Raw genomic sequence first — 21589 nt, 5'->3', positions numbered from 1 at the left:
ATAATAAAAAGACAGGAATTATTGAAAACTGCAGTAAGATAATTTAGTACATAATAAGAAGGCTTTTGTCAGAGAAATAGCAAAAGAGAGTGCTGGAGAAGGTGTGTAGAATGGGAATTTCTTGCAAACTGTTTACAAAAATGTGAAACAGTGTACTCTTTGGAAAACACCATGGCTGATCCTCCAGAATTTAGAAAAACAAAGACCTTGCCTAGAAATCTCACTTCTTGATACATACCCAAAATATTGAAAGCAGTACCTTTAAGTGGAATTTTTCACATCATTATTCACAGAAGCTAAGATGTATAGGCAAACCAAATAATTAAAGGCAGGTAGATAGCTAAGCAGAATGTTGTAAGTCTATTATTTAGTCTCAAGGAGGATTGGGATTCTGGCACATCCTACAACATGAATGAGTCTAGGAGACATTATGCTAATTGAAATAACCTAGTTTCAAAAATGTAATTATAAAAACGTTAAGTTCTTAGATTAAGGAGAGAGTAGAAGGTTTTTTCCCACAAAATAAAAACAAAGAAAAGTGAAGAGTTATCATTGTTATGGATATATTCAATACTGTTCAACTCAACATTTAAAAGTGGATTAGACACTGGATTGTATGATGCAAATAATTACAAAAAAGAAAGAGAGTGAGAAAGAAAGAAAAATAAACCAGTAAGAAAAGCCTAATAATGAGAGGTCTGAGTCAGCCAGAGCCAGGCTGACTCCATGGACAAGCTGCAAACTGGCAGTTTTGGAGACTAGGTCTAAGTTTCTGTTTTCCAGAACTGGAAAAGTCCAAAAGCAATTCCAAGAAAAACCACCCCTCGCAGGCAGCCAATCAGGAGCTATAGAAGCTGCCTTTACCTAGCTTGACCTAGTTAATCAGCAAAAGTTCTCCAAATTCCCCAGAGCATTAAGCAGTCACAAAAGCACCCATATTTCTGGACATACAGCAAACATGGGAAGGAAAGGTAAAAGTCACTCCTACCCTAAAAGACTTTACACTGAGCCTGTAAAGTCCACACCTCTGTCTTCCATCCTGAGGTATGGTGGACCATGCAGGTTGTCTGCACATACTCTTTGCTGTTATATATCATTTGAGTCTGGAGTTTCAATCTTCCCAAATCACAGACCTTACAACAAGAATTCAGTTAATATAGGTTCATTATTTACCTTTATCATTCATTAAATGAAATTCATTTAGCAATTTCTGAATATTTTTATCACACAGAGATGAAATTGCTTACCATTAAAACTTACAGTAAAAATTAAAAGTAATATGTGTAATGTGATAACAGTTGTCATTTGTGCAGGATTTATAATTGATGTTAATAAAATTCTCTATTTGTACTTTCTCATTGAAAGATTACTCAAGACTTAATAGCAATATTAAAGAAAAACATCTTTGAATCAACAAATATGTAATAAATTCTCTTCTTTTTTATTGACTATAAGGCATGTTAAGATTAAAGAAGAGTAAGCATTTCTACAACATAGGAATATGCAATATTATGCCACATAGGAAGCGCTCTGCTGATTGTTGCCTCATTGAATAATAAGTTAACTACTGTGAAAATAGACTTGGCTGGGCCATCTTGGTGTTAATATAGTATTTTGTGTTACAGTCACTAACTGTTGTTCTTACTCTCTCTGGGGAGGAGACTATTGCAACTTCCCTGGAGTACTAAGAGAACTTGCTGAAGGGCATTCTGTAATGAAGGTAATAAATGTTATGAGAATGGAAAGATGGAAATGTGGATGTCTAAGATCTAGTCCTAGCACTATTCTTCATAATTGAGACAAGTCATAAAATTCCTTTGATCTTCATTTCCCCAAGTAAAAAGACTGACAGGAACCGGATGTAGATCTCTCCTGAGAGACACAGCCAGAATATGGCAAATACATAGGCGAATGCCAGCAGCAAACCAGGGAACTGAGAACAGGACCCCCGTTGAAGGATTCAGAGAAAGGACTGAACGAGCTTGAAGGGGCTTGAGATCCCATATGAACAACAATGCCAACCAACCAGAGCTACCAGGGACTAAGTCATTGAAATGTAAATAAGAAATACCAAATTTAATAAAGATGGAGAAAAAAAAAAAGAAAACAACCAAAAGGATTTTTTATTGGATATTTTATTTATTTACATTTCACATGTTATCCCCTTTCCCTGTTTCCCCTCCAAAAACCACCCATTCAATCTCCCCTATTCCTGCTTCTAGGAGGGTACTTCCCAACTCACCACCTCACTCCTATCTCCCCACCCTGGCATTCCCCTACACTGGGGCATCTAGCCTTCACAGGACCAAGGACCTCTCTTCCCATTGATGCCAGACAAGTCCATCCCCTGCTATGTGTGTAGTTGGAGCCATGGGTCCCTCCATGTGTACTCTTTCATTGGCGGTTTAATCCCTTGGAGCTCATGGTGGTGGTGGTTGATACTGTTGTTCTTCATATGGGGTTGCAAACCCTTTCAGCTCCTTCAGTCCTTTCTCTAACTCCTCCATTGGGGTCCCCGTGCTCAGTCCAATGGTTAGCTGCAAGCATCCTCATCTGTATCAGTAAGGCTCTGGCAGAGCATCTGAGGAGATATCCATATCAGGCTTCTGTCAGCAAACACTTCTTGGTATCAGCAATAGTGACTGGGTTTGGTGGCTGCATATGGGATGGAACCCCAGGTGGGGCAGTCTCTGGATGGCCTTTACTTCAGTCTCTGCTCCACTCTTTGTCCCTGTATTTCCTCCTGTGGGTACTTTGTTCCCCCTCCTAAGGAGGATTAAAGCATCTACACTTTGGTCTTCCTTCTCCTGGAGCTTCCTATGGTATGTGAATTGTATCTTGGGTGTTCTAAGCTTTTGGGCTAACATCAGCTTATCAGTGAGAGCATACCATGTGACTTCTTCAGAGACTGGTTAATCTCACTCAGCATATTTTCTAGTTCCATTCATTTGCATATGAATTTCATGAAGTCATTGCTTTATAGCTAAGTAGTACTCCATTGTGTAAATGTATGACATTTTCTGTATCTATTCCTCTGTTGAAGGACATCTATGTTTCCAGCTTCTGGCTATTATAAATAAGGCTGCTATGAACACAGTGGAGCATGTGTTCTTGCTAGATGTTGGAGCGTTTAGAGTGGTTGTACCAACTTGCAATCCCACCACCAATGGAGGAGTGTCCTTCTTTATCCATATCCATACCAACATCAGCTATCACTTGAGTTTTGGGTCTTAGCCATTCTGACTGGTATAAGGTGGAATTCCAGTGTCATTTTGCTTTGCATTTCCCTGATGACTAAGGATGTTGAACATCTCTTCAGGTGCTTCTTAGCCATTTGATATTCCTCAGCTAAGAATTCTTTGTTTAGCTCTCTACTGCATTTTTAATAGGATATTTGGTTCTCTGGAGTCTAACCTCTAGAGTTCCTTGTATATATTAGATATTAGCCCTCTATTGGACATAGGGTTGGTCAAGATATTTTCTCAATCTGTTGGTTGCTATTTTATCCTATTGACAGTGTCTTTCGCCTTACTTTTCTATTTTATGAGGTCCCATTTGTCAATTGTTGATCTTAGAACATAAGCCACTAGTGTTCTGTTCAGGACATTTTCCCCTGTTCCAGGCTCTTCCCCACTTTCTCTTCTATTAGTTTCATTGTATCTAGTTTTATGTAGAGGTTCTTGCTCCACTTGGACTTGAGCTTTGCACAGGAGAAAAGAATGGGTCAATTTACATTCTTCTACATGCTGATTGCCAATTAAACCAGCACCGTTTGTTGAAAATGCTATCTTTTTTCCACAGGATGTTTGTAGTTCCTTTGTCAAAGATCAAGTGACCGTAGGTATGTGGGTTAATTTCCAAGTCTTCAATTCTATTCCATTGACCTATCTGCCTCTCCCTGTACCAATACCTTGAAGTTTTTTTAAATCAGGATTACACTATAATATAGCTTGAGGTCAGGGATGGTGATTCCCCTGGAAATTCTTTTATTGTTGAGAATAGCTTTCACTATTCTGAATTTTTGTTTTACTCTGTGAAAAAAAAGTCATATCCATGGGGGCAGTGCTGGCTTGTTCTCCCAGTGCCCAGGCTTCCTACTGCATGTCTGTCAGCACTCCTGGCCAGATAGAGCCCTGCCAGGGATAGAATGTTGCCAGCAGTGTGTCTGGCATTGTGGTCCTGGGACAAGGGCCTATATGTATGTGCACAGAAGTGTCACATCCACATTGGTCACCCAGCAGTTATCTGGGACTTAGGAAGAGTTGTGGTAAAATTTAAAAAAAAAAAAAACCAAACTTCTTTTATCCTGCACTAGTACTGGCACCATAGGGCCACATGGCATCTGTTGGATATTTTCATCTCAGACAACAAAGTGTCTCACTGCTAAACTCCATCCCCTATCACACTGCTGAAGGCTACTCTCTGAGCCTGGCAACAATCTCAACCCCATCTTGTTCCCAAGGCAGGTTGCCACCATGCCAGACATACACATCCCAATTCTGTGGAGGCCCAGTGTGTTCATCCACCACATACTCTCTTGAACTCAATTAAATCACCACATGAAAGAACACACTATAACCTCTGATTCAATCGATAAGCTTTAATTGCCTACCTAAATAAGATATATTTTGTTCATCTAGACACACAAAATTCTGAACACATCGTCCCTTAAGAATATTCATAATAACCTGTATCTATGTAATGATGCAGGGTGAGGATCGTTTATATCTGCTTCCATGTTGCTTCTCCCGCAGTTCTCTCCTCTCGCTCCAGTCTCCTCCTCCTCCTCTAAAACTTTTCTCCTGCCCATCCTTCCTTCTTGTCCAATGACAGGCCTCGTTCTGTCCCATACCTGCCTTCACCTGCATAATGAGATCAACCTAAAAGGAAGAACATATCGTAGCATCATTAGCCTGGCCTGGTCAGTTCCAGGGTATACCTGGGGCCTCTCTTCTCTGCCCTCAATTTGTTTCAGCTGGGAGACTCTAGGAGACTTTCAAAACAAAACAAAACAGCAACATTGTAATAAATAAAATAAAATAAAATAAGCACCTAAAAAATAGAAAAAAAATCCCACGGAAGGAGTCCCTCTGAGGCCAGTCTTTATTCTCTCACTATGTGCTATCTCATTTGACCGATGGAGAAACTGAGACCCAGAGAGTTTCTCCAGCTTTCTTGGAACCTCACAGCAATCCACAGTGGACAGGTAAGACCCTGCACCTGTGTGTCTGTTTAGATACAGGTATTTGTGCTACTTGGCAAATATTTGTTGATGGTGTTGATAACTCAGGCAGCCCTGAGCTAGGTATGGTCCGGAAAGAGTCCCTGATGGTGCTGGCATTGACACCATTGTATCTAAATTGCAGGATCTGGAGGCCAGTCATGGAGGTGCTTCATTTGGCCAACATCATGAGTATATTTTTAAGTCTGAACTTACTTGGGCAGGATGAAAGCTCTCTGTTCACTGTTCTACCCCACACCCCACACCCCAACTTACCTAGTATCCTTCCTTTACTTTTCATGCTCCTGTGTTCAGAGGCAGAACAGGATAGCATCTGGACAGAAGGCAGCTGGCCTCTCCATCTTTCCCTTACTAGACCTGGTAGATCCCCAAAGTATTTCCTGGTTTTCAAATCCTCGATATAATAAGCATGTACCTGTGTCATCAGCTCAGGTGGCTATCCCAGGACACTGCCATAGTCATTCTCACTGTCAGGCACAAAGCCCAGGGGACTTTCCAGAAGGAAGTGTAAGTGGCCAATGGAAGGTGCCTACCAGGAGGTTCGAGTGGGTGGGCATGTGCTTGGATACCACTTAAGAGCCTATCCAGCTATGGTTTCAGTTTCAGGGAGGCCCAGATTCTGGGTCCAGCTCTTGGGATCAGTTTTTCTTATGTTGAGATATGGGATTGGATGTTTTACATGTTTTTAGCACATACATATGCCTTTAAGTCCTCTTCCTCCTCCTCCTCCTCTTCCTCTTCCTCCTCTTTTCTCAAAGAACCAGCTCTTGGTTTAGTTGATTTTTTATATAGTTCTTTTTGTTTCTCCTAGGTTGATTTCAGCTCCAAGTTTGATTATTAACTGATGTCTACTACTGTTGGGTGTATTTGCTTCTTTTGATTCTAAAACTCTCAGGTATCCTGTCAGGCAGCTAGTGCACACTCTCTCTAGTTTCTTTTGGAGGCACTCAGAGCTATGAGTTTTCCTCTTAGCACTGCTTTCACCCTGTCCTATAAGTTTGGGTAGGTTGTGAATTTATTTTCATTAAATTCCAAAACATCTTTAATTTATTTCTTTCTTGACCAAGTTATCATTGAGTAGAGCACTGTTCAACTTCCATGTATATGTGGGATTTCTGTTGTTTTGTTGTTATTGAAAACCAGCCTTAGTCCGTGGTGATCTGATAGAATGCATGGGATTATTTTTATGTTGCTGTATCTGTTGAGGCCTGTTTTGTGACCAATTATATTGTCAGTTTTAGAGAGAGTACCATGAGGTGCTGAGAAGAAGGCATATTCTTTTCTTTTAGGATGAAATGTTCTGTAAATATCTGTTTAATCCATTTGGTTCATAATTTCTGTTAGTCTCTATGTCTCTGTTCAATTTCTGTTTCCATGATCTATTCATTGATGAGACTGGGGAGTTGAAATCTCCTACTATTATTGTGTGAGGTGCAATGTGTGATTTGAGCTTTGGTAAGGTTTCTTCTATGAATGTAGGTACCCTTGCATTTGGTGCATAGATATTTAGGATTGAGTGTTCATCTTTGTGAATTTTTCCTTTAATGAGTAGGAAATGTCCTTCCTTATCTTTTTTATATCTTTTGGTTGAAAGTCGATTTTATTTGATATTAGAATAGCTACTCCAGCTTGTTTCCTCAGTTTGCTTGAAAAGTTGTTTTCCAGCCTTTTATTCTGAGGTAGTGTCTGTCTTTTTCTCTGAGGTGTGTTTCCTGTATGCAGAAAATGTTGGGTCCTCTTTACATATCCAGTCTTTTAGTCTATGTCTTTTTACTGGGGAATCTCCTGTATTTCTTTAAGGAAGTTATTTATGTGCTTCTTAAAGTCCTCTATCATCAACATGAAATGTGACTTTAAACCCAAATCTTGTTTTTCCAGTGTGTTGGGATATCCAGTATTTTCTTTTGTGGGAGAATTGGGCTCTGATGACACTAAGTAGTCTTGGTTTCTGTTGTTTATGTTCTTGCTCTTGCCTCTGGACATCTGCTTATCTCTGGTATTAGTTGGACTTGCTGTCTCTGACTAGAGCTTGTTTCTCCTGTGCACTTGTGCGCCTGTGAGCTTGTGATATTTGGAGTGAGAATGCTCCTGGCAGACATGCTCTCTTCTGGCAGGTTTTGGGTCTGAAAGCTGTGGGACTGCCCCAGCTCTGAATGTAGATGGAGACCAGAAGAGTCCTGCCCTAGGCAGACCTACGGTTCCTGCGCTCCATGTGCTCTTGGACAGTCAATGGGGAGAAAGTGGAGCCCCATCTGTGAGCTCTGGGCTTAGGAGGGAGAATACTCCTGGCTGACCAGCTCTCTGCAGGCAGGCTTTGTCCATAGTATACATTTACAAATGTTTTTATTTATAAATATATGAACAGTCACTGCCCCATCCCTTTTGTAAGGTGTTTTAACTTGCAAAAGGATTGCACAATTTAAACAGTCTGTAGAGATATCAGTGGGTGCAGAACTTCCTATGCAGAAATAAATGGACACATGACAGCCTACATAAATATGAATTGGTGTAGGAAGACCTACAAAGATATCATTGAACACATGACCACCTAAACAGGTATCAACAGATACAAGACTGCCTTACATATGTCAATGAACACAGGACCATATGTACAGACATCAGCGGATACAGGACCTGTGTCAAATACCAATGGACACAGGACCAACTATACAAATACCAATGAACTCAGAATTGCCTATATAGATATCAATGGACACAGAAGCACCTGCAATATTATCAATGGACACAGGACTCCCTATACAGGTATCAGTGAACACAGCATCTTCTGTATAGACATCACTGCTATAATTGCTTCTTCCACACCAACTTCATTTGGAAAAGAACCCCAAGTAGAACATTAGCCACCCCAGATACATAAACTGAGAAGTCTTGGTTGAAATAATTACCCAACCCATGGTCGACAAAGCTAAATGTGCCATTCAGAATCCCCAGTCATGGAAAGAAGGGAGCTACTAAAGTGAAGATCCCTCATATGCACACTTGACACTTTTCAGTAAGGGCTCAATAGTACCATGGAAAGCCATGGGAAGTTCAAGATTCTACAAAGTCTGCTCATCTTTTCAGACCTCCAAACTTGCAGCTACCAGGCAGACTCCAAAATAATTTATTTATTTATTAGATGTCAATGGGATAAAACATGAAGTCAATAACAAGAGAGTAAAACAGCAAATCTATGTATAAATCTTTCAAACTGGAGTTGGACTGTGTTTCATTTTTTTTAATTAGTTAAAAGAATTATTCTGAACACTAGAAGAACTTCTGGGGAAATTACGATTCCTGACCTCAAGCTATATTACAGAGCAATAGTGATTAAAAAAAAAAACTGCATCATATTGGCACAGAGACAGGCAGGTAAATTAATGGAAGAGAATTGAAGACCGAGAAATGAACCCAGACATCTTTGGTCACTTGATCTTTGACAAAGAAACTAAAACCATCCAGTAAAAAAAAGGACAGAATTTTCAACAACTGGTGCTGGTTCAACTGGCAGCCAGCATGAAGAATGCAAATAGATCCATTCTCATCACCCTATAGAAAGCTCAAGCCCAAGTGGATCAAAGACCTCCACAAAAAAAAAAAAAAAACAAAACAGATATACTCAAACTAATAGAAGAGAAAGTGAAGAAGAAACTCGAACACATGGGCACTGGGGAAAATTTCCTGAACAGAACAACCAATGGCTTATGTTCTAAGATCAACAATCAACAAATGGGACCTCATAAAATTGCAAAGTTTCTATAAGGCAAAGAACATTGTCAATAGGACAAAAAGGCAACCACTAGATTGGGAAAAGAACTTTACCAATCCTACGCCCAATAGAGGGCTAATATCTAATATATACAAAGAACTCAAGAAGTTAGACTCAGAGAACCAAATAACCCTATTAAAAATTGGGTAGAAGCTGGAAAGAACCCAGATGCCCTTCAACAGAAAAATGAATACAGAAAATGTGGTACATCTACACAATGGAATACTACTCAGCTATCAAAAACAATGACTTTATGAAATTCATAGGCAAATGGATGGAACTGGAAAATATCATCCTGAGTGAGGTAACCCAATCACAGAAAAACACACATGGTATGCACTCATCGATCAGTGGATATTAGCCCAAATGCTCGAATTACCCTAGATGCACAGAACACATGAAACTCAAGAAGGATGACCAAAATTCAAATGCTTCACTCCTTCTTTAAAAGGGGAACAAGAATACCTTCGAGAGGGAATAGGGAGGCAAAGTTTAGAACAGAGGCTGAAGGAGAGCCCATTGAGAGCCTGCCCCACATGTGGCCCATACATATACAGCCATGAAACTAGATAAGATGGATGAAGCAAAGAAGTACAGGCTGACAGGAACCCGATGTAGATCTCTCCTGAGAGACACAGCCAGAATACAGCAAATACATAGGCGAATGCCAGCAGCAAAACACTGAACTGAGAACGGGACCCCCGTTGAAGGAATCAGAGAAAGGACTGAAAGAGCTTGAAGGGGCTTGAGACTCCAAATGAACAACAATGCCAAGCAACCAGAGCTTCCAGGGACTAAGCCACTACCCAAAGACTATACATGGACTGACCTGGGGCTCCAACTGCATAGGCAGCAATGAATAGCCTAGTAAGAGCACTAGAGGAAGGGAATCCCTTGGTCCTGCCAAGACTGAACCCCCAGTGAATGGGATTGTTGTGAAGAGGGCAGTAATGGGGGCAGCATGGGGAGGGGAACACCTATATAGAAAGGGAGGGGGAGGGGTTGGGAGAATGTTTGCCTGGAAACCGAGAACGGTAATTACAATAGAAATGTAAATAAGAAATACCCAATTTAATAAAGATGGAGAAAAAAACTCTAAAAAAAATGGGGTAGAGAGATAAACAAAGAATTCTCAACTGAGGAATCTCAAATGGCTGAGAAACACTGAAAGAAATGTTCAACATCCTTAGTCATCAGGGAAAAGCAAATTAAAATGACCCTGGAGATTCCACCTCACACCAGTCAGAATGGCTAAGATCAAAAACTCAGGTGACAGCAGATGCTGGTAAGGATGTGGAGAAAGAGGAACACTCCTCCACTGTTGGCAGGATTGCAAGCTGGTAAAACCACTATAGCTATCAGTCTGGCAGTTCCTCAGATAATTGAACATAATATTGCCTGAGGACCCAGCTATACCACTCCTGGACATATTACCCCCCCCAAAAGCTCCAACATATAACAAGGACACATGCTCCACTATGTTCATATCAGCCTTATTTATAATAGCCAGACTCTGGAAAGAATCCAAATGTTCCTCAACAGAGGAATGGATACAGAAAATATGGTCCATTTACACAATGTAGTACTACTACTCAGCTATTAAATCAATGACTTCATGAAATTCTTAGGCAAATGGATGGAACTAGAAAATATTATGCTGAGTGAGGTAACCATGTCACAAAAGAACACATATAGTATGTGCTCACTGGTAAGTGAATATAGGCAAAGAGCTTGGAATACCCAAAATATAACTCACAGCTATATGAAGCTCAAGAAGAAGAAAGACCAAAATGTGGATGCTTCAGTTCTACTTAGAAGGAGGGACAAAATAATAAGGGGAGGTAGAGGGTGGGAAGGATTTGGGAGGAAGAACAGAGAAGGAGGGGTGAAAGGGGGTCAGGATCAGGTATGGGAGGAGATGGAGGAGATGTACAGAAGGTCAGGAAATTGAATAAAGGTGTGTAGCAATGGGAACTCAGGGTAGCCACCAGAAAGTTCCAGATGCCAGGAAAGCAAGAAGCTCCCAGGACCTAATGGGGATGACTTTAGCTGAAATACCAAAGTAGAGAGAGAACCTGGAGATGCAAAGAAGTAATTGGTGACAGGAGCCTAATATAGCTATCTCCTGAGAGGCTGTACCAGAGCCTGACCAAAATTGATGGGGATGCTCACACCCAGTCATCAGACTGAGCATGGAGATCCCAACGGAGGAGTCAGAGGAAGGACTAAAGGATCTGAAGGGTTTTGCCACCCTATAGGAAGTACAACAATATCAACCAACCAGACTCCCTAAAGTTCCAAGGCACTCAACCACCAACCAAAGAGTATACATAAAGGGACCCATGGCTCCAACTGCATATGAATCACAGGATAGTCTTATTTGGCATCAATGGAAGAGGAGGCCCTTGGTCCTGTGGAAATTCGATAGAGTTTCATTGAGAGGAAACCACCTGGAAAGGGGTAACATTTGAAATGTAAATAAAATACATAAACAATAAAAGTTTTTCAAAGCAAAATAAAAATGTTAGTTAAAAATCCATAGAATCAAATAAAAATGAAAGTACATCTTATCAGAACCCTTTTCACAAAACAAAACAGTTTTAAGAGAAAATTTATAACTATGAGTGATAACAATAAAACATTTGACAGATCTCACATAAATGATTTAATGATATAGCTAAAGATATTAGAAGACAATACAAAATGAAGCAGTAGAATGAAAGAAAAAATTAAAAAAGAAATTTATGCAGTAGAGTCTAAAATAGAAATTTAAAAAATCAATAAAATGAATAGTTCTTTTTAAATTAAACAATATTAACAAACCTCTAGCCAAACTAACCAAGGAGAAAAAAATTGGATCAATAAAAATAAAGTTGAAAGGAAGGGCTTTACAAGTAATTTTGATAGAACATAAAGAGTCATTTCAGAATACTTGGAGAACCTATATTTAGAAAATCTTTGGCAACCTAAAAGAAAATAAGAGAACATAAACATTTATACAGTCCAGTAATCAGCAAGATTGAGCAAATAACTGTCTCTCAGAGAAAATGAAAAATGCTTGAGAACGAGAAATGCACTCCTGAATTCTTCTAAACCTTTAAGCAAATGTCAGCACCAATGCTTCTCACAATGTTCCATAAAATATGAAGAGAAGGAACTCTATCAACCTCTTTGTATAGAGTGAAAATTGCCCTGATAGCAAAGGTGAGTAAGAACAGACAGAAAGAGAGAGAGAGAGAGAGAGAGAGAGAGAGAGAGAGAGAGAGAGAGAGGAGAGAGAGAGAGAGAGAGAGAGAGAGAGAGAGAGAGAGAGAGAGAAATATACACAGGCACACAGTTGATGAATCAATACAATAAACAATAACCCAAACTTCTCAATAAAATATTTGAAAATTAAATTCAAGAGCACATTTAAATAAACATCATATACCATGAAAAAGTTGGTTTCATGCTAGGGATACAAGGATGGTTCGCTATACACAAACCAATCCACATAATACAACACTTAGGTTTTAAAGACAAAGATGACATAATAGAATCAGAAAAAGCTTTTGACCAAATTCAAAATTTCTTTTTAATAAAAGCTATGAAGAAACAAGCATACCACAAAATTATGAAACTATGTATGACAAATATAGTGCCAACATTATATTTTTTAAAAAGGGTTTTCTTTACAATCAAGACACTTTTATTCAATGTATCTAACTTATTAGCAATAAAGCAAGAGAAATAAAAGTGTTTAAAAAGAAACAAAATACTTATTCTTATCTTCAGATGTCATGATCCTACATCCCCAAATTCCCAAAGACACCACTAGAAAATCTGAGGTATGATAAGCAGTTTATTAATGTATCAGAATATGAAATCAACATGAAAACTAAGTCTCTTTACTATATACCAAAAATGAAATTGTTAAAAAAATACCATTCACAAAATAAAATATGATAATATAATAACCTTAGCCAATGAGCTGAAAGAAGCTACAATGAAACTTTCAAAAACTGTAAAATAAAATGGAAAAAGTTTCAAGGAAATGGAAAGACCATCCATGATCATGAACTGACAGAATCAACATCTGATCTACAGATTCAACATTATCCACAGCAACAGTCCAAGGACATTTTTAAAAGACTTCAAAGAGACAATCCTCAAGTTAACATGGAAGCAAAAGGATTCTAAACATCAACTATTCAGAAACAGCAATGCTGGCGGTACCATAAAAGCAGACCTCAGATTATACTACACAGCTATGTAAACAAATCATATCACAAAGCTGTAGAGGCAAAATCGGTATTGTACAGGCACAAAAACAGACACAAAGATCAATGGACTAGAACAGAGGATCCATAAATAAACCCATAAGGTAGAGTTATTCAATTGCTTTGCCTTTTAAAACTATTTTTGACGACACACTTATTTTTACTTTATGTGTGTGAGTGTCTTGCCTGCCTGTGTATCTGTGCACCATGTTTGTGCAGTACCTATGAAGGTCAGGAGAGGACATCAGATCACATGGAACTGAAGTTACGATCAGTTGTTAGCTGCCATGTGGGGACTGGAACTGAACCAGGTTACCCTTTAAGAGCAACATGCGGTTATAACTGCTGAGCCATCTCTGCAGCCCCACAGTCACTTAATTTTTTATCAAGTTGGTGAAACCATTCTTTGGGGAAAAAAGATAGCCTCTTCACCAGATTGTGCTGGGAAAATGACATATCAACAATAGAATAATACATTATATCTTATCTTACCCTAATGAAAAAAATCAATTGACAGGGTATTAAAGGTCATAACATAGAACTGAAACTCATAGATGAAAACATAGAAAACTAATTTCAGGTGAGAGTGTCACACAGGCATTTTTGAGGAGCACTTTAATAGCTCAGGAAGACATTTTAAGACAGAATCTTTCATAGGTAGTTTCTGAAAAATAATGTAATATCTCAACAAAGCATTTTACGAACTGGTAAGTGAAATTGTGTAAAATTTAAAACTTCTATGCAATAGAAGAAAACATCAGAAAAGTGGAGGGAAAGCCTATAGAAAGGAAGAAAAATTTTGCCAGCTATATACTGAGAGGATATTAATATCTAGTATTAAACATCCCTACACAATCAATTGGTAACAATGCAAAAGAATTGGAAGAGATGTGAATTTTCCAAAGAAGTCATGGAAGTAACCAATAAATATGTATGTATGTACATATACATATATATGTATACACATATACATATATCTGATTTTAATTAAAATTTTAAAATTATATATATTCAGCATATTCTGCCATCATGAAAATGTAAATTAAAACTAATTAGGGAACTACTGACATGGTCCATCACATAAATGCATGCCAACCAAGAATGAGCACCTGAGCTCAATTTCCCACACCTGTATTAGGAAAGAAAATAACCAGACATGATAGGGCATGCCTACCATTAGATAGTGAGCAGCTAAAGACAGGGGTTCTAAGAACTTACCATCTGGTTTGTTTAACACAACTGGCAAGCTCTGGGTTCATAGGAGCAATAGCAAACAGACTCAGCAAGTTGTGTTTTCACATTTTCAAGGGTGTTTGTGTGTGCATGTGTGTGTTTAACACTGGTAAGAAAAATTATATCATTGATTGGAGAGGGAGTAAGGACAAAATCATGGGAGGAACTGGAGGGAGGAGACGTAGAAGCATTGAAGGGAGGAAAGAAAAGGGGGAGATATTGGAATTAGACTTTAATTAAAATTTAAAAATTAAGGGAGACTGTCACCTGAGATTAGCTTCATGTGTAAACATATACAGAGTGACAAAAACTGTAGTGAAATTCTATTACTCCCCCATCAGAATGGCTATAATCTAGAAAATAAAGGGTAAATACTGGTAAGGACGTAAGAAAAAAAAATCCTTACACACTACTGGTGGGAATATAAATTGCTGGGGTGAATATGGAGATTCATCAAACAAACAAACCCAAAAAGGTCCACATAATGTAGCTATTGGCTGTGTATCTGAAGGAATATAAGTCATTAGACCACAGAACACTGAAATACTGGCATGTTTATAAGTATTGCTTTACTATTCCCACTGAAGAAAATGTGGAATTGGCCATATTTTGATGTATATGAATAAATGTATTGATAAAGGAAATATATATATATATATATATACACAAAAACATCACCATGGAGTTTTGTTCAGCTGAAAAGCATATTTAAATTGTGTTATTTAGAAAAATGGGTAGAACTCATGAACATCATGATAAATCACATAACCCAGTCACAGGCAGTGAAATATCATCTGTGATTTCTCATGTGTGGAATCCAGATCATGAAAGCAACAAGTGCTTTGAGAGTGGTGGAGATTGCCTAAAGAGGAATGGGAGAAGAGATTGTAATTATTTAGGAAAGGAAAGAAAACACAATGTTTTTACTCATACCTAGGGTCTAAAGGTAAGTAGATTATATGTATAAATATATGTATAACATAAAAGGAGAAGGTAGACAATTTGGGCAGAGAGAAGGGGGACCATTGATTTTGGAAGAAGGCATGGGTAAGGTGACACTTTACTTTGCACAGGAGAATGGAGTGGGTATCTGCTTGAGAGCCTGCCCACACTGAAGTGTTGAGGACTAGAAAAAGTACTCTTAGAACAGAGTACTGTTCTAAGTACTCTTAGAATATAGAGTCTACTTCCAGTTTCTGCCTCACCAAGAACCGAAAGCCAGTCCCCAGGAGTGCCAACACACCTGAGAACGGAGGTAAGACCAATTCTTCTACTCCAAGGAACCTACCTGATGGCATCAGGACACACAAATTCAGAAGTCATCTGGGTCAGGACACTTTCGGTTTCTGTCTGCACCTGGAGCTGAACCACTCCCACAGGTCTCTGTACCCAAAATCCATGGGGGAGAGAGCTGGACTCTCAGAAGTGCAGACAATCCTGAGAGCCCAGGGGTGACTGCCACTTCTGCTCACATTCCGGGCCCAAGAGGAACCTGCTTAGTACCCTCTGGATACAGGAACATAGGAGAAGTCAGCAACAGGAACCTTCTGGTGTCTGCCTGCATCTAGAGCTGAAGGCCAGTTGCCTGGAGCTATGACACACCTGAGAGCAGAGGTAAGACCAACTCTTCTGCTCTAAGTAGCCTGCTTGGAGGCTTCAGGTCACACAAACCCAGGAGCAGTTTTCTGTCCTAAGATCTGGCTGAAAGAAAACAGGTCAACAGGAGTGCTGACACACAGCATTACAGGAGGGACAAGCCATTGTTAGAGACAGCAAGACAAGCTAAGACCAGAGACAACCTGATGGCAAGAGGCAAGGACAGGAACCTGAGCAACAGAAAACAAAACTACTTGGCATCATCAGAGCCCAATTCTCCCACTAAAGGGAATACTGGATATCCAAACACACCAAAATAGGAAGATTTGGATTTAAAATCACATCTCATGATGATGATAGAGGACTTAAAGAAAGACATAAATAACTCCCTTAAAGTAATACAGGACAGCACAGGTAAACAAGTAGAAGCCCTTAAAGAGGAAACACAAAAATCCCTTAAAGAATTACAGGAAAACAATCAAACAGATGAATGAATTGAACAAAACCATCCAGGATTTAAAAATGGAAATAGAAACAATAAAGAAAGCACAAAGGGAGACAATTCTGGAGATAGAAAACCAAGGAAAGAGATCAGGAATCATAGACACAAGTGTCACCAACAGAACACAAGAGATAGAAGAGAGAATCTCAGTGGGAGAAGATACCATAGAAAACATTGACACAATCATCAAAGATAATGTAAAATAAAAAACTCCTAAGCCAAAACATCCATGGAATCCAGGACTCAATGAGAAGATCAAACCAGGGATAATAGGTATAGAAGAGAGTGGAGACTCCCAACTTAAAGGGCCAGTAAATATCTTCAACATATTATAGAAGAAAACTTCTCTTACCTAAAGAAAGAGATGCCCATAAACATACAAGAAGCCTACACAACTCCAAATAGACTGGACCAGAAAAGAATTCCTCCCATCACATAATAGTCAAAACACTATAAGGCTGGAAATTAGTCAACTGCAGGGAGATTCCCCCAAGTGAGACATGAGAATGGAGGTTCATTTTCCAGCATGTCAGGGTTGATCTTCAATCAGCTCCTCATGGTGAGTGACAGGCAAGTGACCCTGAATGACTGTAACAAGCGGTTTTTATTCTTTTTAATGGCACAGATTGCATAAGCAATGTTACAGTTTAAACTTATTGGCTAAGCATATTGACCTTTGAATGTATTGGCTAGCAAGCATAGGACATGTTCGAACTCTATCTGGGACCAGAGGGTCAGGTGACTACAGGTCAGTACATTCTGTGGTTTTTCAGGAATGTTCCTGCTCCTCCTGAGAACTGTGAGTGGAGAATGGAACTTGGCCTAACCTTGACCTGAGGCAGGAAGCTGGTACTTGGCCTAGTTTTGACCTGAGGTAGTGGGTGTAAGGCTGGCAAAAGCCTCTAGGATCCTTCATTTACAAGGCCTATCACATGATAGAAGTCTTAGAAATTCCCCAGTAATTCAGGGTTCATTGTGTTTGCTGTTGTTTTGATCTGTATTATGATCACTGTTGTGGTAGATGGTCCTTCACACAAGCTTGCTTTCAAAGTTGCAATGGAGGATAACTGCTCTGCAGAACTTTATTACTTACATAACTGATGTGTACATGAGAGCAGATTATTGGATTATTCCTCTCAAGGAAGTATAAAGATCCTTATTGGGTGCAAGAAAAAACAAGGTTTTGTTATAGGGCGTAAGTTGGGATGCAACTGTCTGTGGATGATGCTTCATTATTTGGATCAAAGGAATATGCTCTTAGATGTTCTTGCCTGCCTGTGCTGCTGTGGGGACATGAGGACAAGATGGGAAGATGAGGCTTACAGGTAGGTAGTAGTCACATACTCAGATGTGCACTTTCCTCATCCTCTTTCAAGCAGCAGCTCTTGATGCCTTTCCTATCAAGTAACTCACAGTTGAACCTCTTTCCTGATAAGGAAGTCCATTCTCATGTGAATTATGTACATAAAGATCTGCCTTCTACAGTCCAGGGATCAAAACTCAATAGACTTTTTCCTAACTCTGGAAGGTTGACTAGACATTGGTAATCTCAAGTTGGCAGCGATACAAATTATTCTGGATATGTCAAAAGTGGTGGTTCATGTGCAATACTTCCAGAAACAAACAAACAAACAAACAAGCAAACAAACAAACAAAAACCAATACAGATGGCAGCAACTACTGTAGAGCCCTAACTACACTCCTTGAACAGTAAGATTTTGGTCTTATTCTTGGGCACCTGCCTCCCTTGACTCTGCCACTGTGTAAGTTTGATTTGCAGGTTTTTCATGTGTCTGGGAGCCAGAGGCCATCTTCCCAGGGTTTCTTTTTCTACATAAATTACAAAAAAGCAACTGCCATTGTTCCCAAGGAAGAGTCCTGGTAATTTATACACACACACACACACACACACACACACACACACACACACACACACACACACACAGTTGTATGAGCATGCATGTATGTATACACATAGTGAAAGGGTACACAAATGTACACTCACGTACACATGTATACATGTCTCTGCACAGCATTAATGCTCTTATAAGACAGATGGTATTTCACTAGGAGTCTATTAAGTTAGCTCCAGTGCCTATAGGTCCGTGCCCTGCCTGCCCCAGCCATGCTGTCTGCTTTTGGACTCTGCTGCCTGTGTTGCTCCACCACAGCTTTAGCACTTCGGTCCAGAACAATGCTAAAGCAGCTGTATTGGGAGCTTCTGGGCAACCCCCTTTAACTTCTGCTGAAGAACAGCCCCCCAGTGAGCCTCCTGACCTTCTACAATATTGCTCATACGCCTGGTGTACCAGCAGATCTGAGTTATATAGAGACCAGAGCAAATGTGAAAGGCAACCATGGACTGGAGCAGCTACCACATTGCCTAAAAGGTTATCATCCCAGCCAGAGTGCCCAGGAAGCCAGGAATGATACAGAATGACCTGTTCAACACCAAAACTACCATTGTGGGCATTTTAAGGGCTGCCTGTGCTAAGCACTGCTCTGAAGCCATGATTTGCATCATTGCCAACCCAATTCACTCCACCATCCCCATCACAATATGAGTTTTCAAGAAGCATGGCATGTGCAGCTCCTACAAGATCTTTGGTGTGACCACCATTGGAACTGGCAGAGCGAGCACATTTGTGACAAAGCTAAAGGGTTTGGATCCAGCTCCAGTCAACATGCCTGAAATCGGTGGCCATTCCAGGCAGACGATCATCCCCCGATCTCTCAGTGTATCCCCAAGGTTGACTTTCTCCAAGATCAGCTGGCTATACTCACTGGGAGGATCCAGAAGGCTGGCACAGAAGTTGTGAAGGCCAAGGCTGGAGAAGGTTCTGCCACTCTGTCCATGTCTGGTCTCTATGTAACTCAGATCTGCTGCTACCCCAGGAGTGTGAGCAATATCATATGCTGTTGCCCCCTTTGTCTTCTCTCTCATGGATGCCATGAAAGGGAAGGAAGGAGCTGCTGAGTGTTCTTTTCTTCAGGCAAAGAAACAGAGTGTACTTATTTGTCTACACCCTTGCTGTTGGGGGAAAAGGGCCTGGAGAAGAATCTGGGCATTGGCAAAATCAGTTCTTTCAAGGAGCAAATGATTGCTGAGGCCATCCATGAGCTCAAAGCCTCCATCAAGAAAGGCAAGGACTTTGTCAAGAACATGAAATGAGTAAGAGTTGTGAGGCTTGAGCAGCAGCAGCAGCAGCAGCAGCAGCAGCAGCAGCAGCATCCTACCTTATTCAGTATTATGCCATTGGAACCACTTGAGAGTCTAATTTGCTTTGATGTAGGATGTTGTATCAGCATCAGCATCCCTTCCAAATTATGGCTGGTCTGTTGATAATGACAAGAAAGCATTCTCTGATTTTCTTAAGAAAGGAAGAAATAAAGAGAGGAAGGAAGGAAGAAAAGAAAGAAAGAAAGGACAAAACAGAGAACTGTCAGCCTGCAGTTTTAGTTTCACCTATTACAGAAACTGTTGTTATCAAAAGAACATGAGCAGATGAAAGATGCAGATACCTTTAAGAATGCAAATTACTTGAGAGTTTGTATCCTGACCAGGGCATAGCCAAACATATGCTATATGTATTGACCACGTGAAATTGGCTTTTAAAGAAATATATTTGAAAAGATTGACCAGAATCTCGTTTGCGATAATCTGTTCCTTAAGTATAATGCTTTATTGGTATTTGTATGCAATATAAATTTTATACAAATATTTCAGGCTACAATTACTGAAAAATGCTTTCTGTATTTATTGAATAACATGTTTACTTTGTGTATGTTGTTACAGAAAATTTTATTTGTTTGACTACAGTATACATTTGTTGTAGTAGATTGAATTTAGTCCCCAAAGTTGCAATGTAAATATTAGTTTTGTGGTGATTTTCTTGTCAGAAACGATTGCACTAACTTCTATGTACACATATATGCCTTAAGGTTACTCCCTAGTTACAGTCTTTGTTACAGCTTTATTAATTCTTGTGTAACTAACTCGTCAGGAATGAAACAACTTTCTACAAAATCTCATGATGGAATGGAAGTGGAAACACAAGTGCTGGTGCCAGCTTAAGGAGGAACGTGTCACCCAGAAGGAGATTTTCTTTCTTTTTTTTTAACTTGAGTATTTCTTATATACATTTCGAGTGTTATTCCCTTTCCCGGTTTCCGGGCAAACATCCCCCTCCCCCCTCCCCTTCTTTATGGGTGTTCCCCTCCCAACCTTCCCCCCATTGCCGCCCTCCCCCCATAGACTAGTTCACTGGGGGTTCAGTCTTAGCAGGACCCAGGGCTTCCCCTTCCACTGGTGCTCTTACTAGGATATTCATTGCTACCTATGAGGTCAGAGTCCAGGGTCAGTCCATGTATAGTCTTTAGGTAGTGGCTTAGTCCCTGGGAGCTCTGGTTGCTTGGCATTGTTGTACATATGGAGTCACCAGGCCCTTCAAGCTCTTCCAGTTCTTTCTCTGATTCCTTCAACGGGGGTTCTATTCTCAGTTCAGTGGTATGCTGCTGGTATTCGCCTCTGTATTTGCTGTATTCTGGCTGTGTCTCTCAGGAGCGATCTACATCCGGCTCCTGTCGGTCTGCACTTCTTTGCTTCATCCATCTTGTCTAATTGGGTGGCTGTATATGTATGGGCCACATGTGGGGCAGGCTCTGAATGGGTGTTCCTTCAGTCTCTGTTTTAATCTTTGCCTCTCTATTCCCTGCCAAGGGTATTCTTGTTCCCCTTTTAAAGGAGTGAAGCATTCACATTTTGATCATCCATCTTGAGTTTCATTTGTTCTAGGCATCTAGGGTAATTCAAGCATTTGGGCTAATAACCACTTATCAATGAGTGCATACCATGTGTGTCTTTCTGTGATTGGGTTACCTCACACAGGATGATATTTTCCAGTTCCAACCATTTGCCTACGAATTTCATAAAGCCATGGTTTTTGATAGCTGAGTAATATTCCATTGTGTAGATGTACCACATTTTC

The 21589-nt window shown here is 39.9% G+C and overlaps 1 pseudogene; it reads left to right on the top strand.

The window, feature by feature from the left end:
- The first annotated feature begins 17894 nt into the window (after positions 1–17894).
- On the top strand, positions 17895–19882 carry Mdh2-ps1 (malate dehydrogenase 2, pseudogene 1; annotated as a pseudogene).
- Positions 19883–21589: the final 1707 nt, after the last annotated feature.

The sequence above is a fragment of the Rattus norvegicus genome, chromosome 5 (assembly GCF_036323735.1).
Source record: "Rattus norvegicus strain BN/NHsdMcwi chromosome 5, GRCr8, whole genome shotgun sequence".
NCBI classification, from domain to species: Eukaryota; Metazoa; Chordata; class Mammalia; order Rodentia; family Muridae; genus Rattus; species Rattus norvegicus.
The sequence above is the reverse complement of the archived record's forward strand: the minus strand, read 5'-3'. Positions and strand labels throughout refer to the sequence as shown.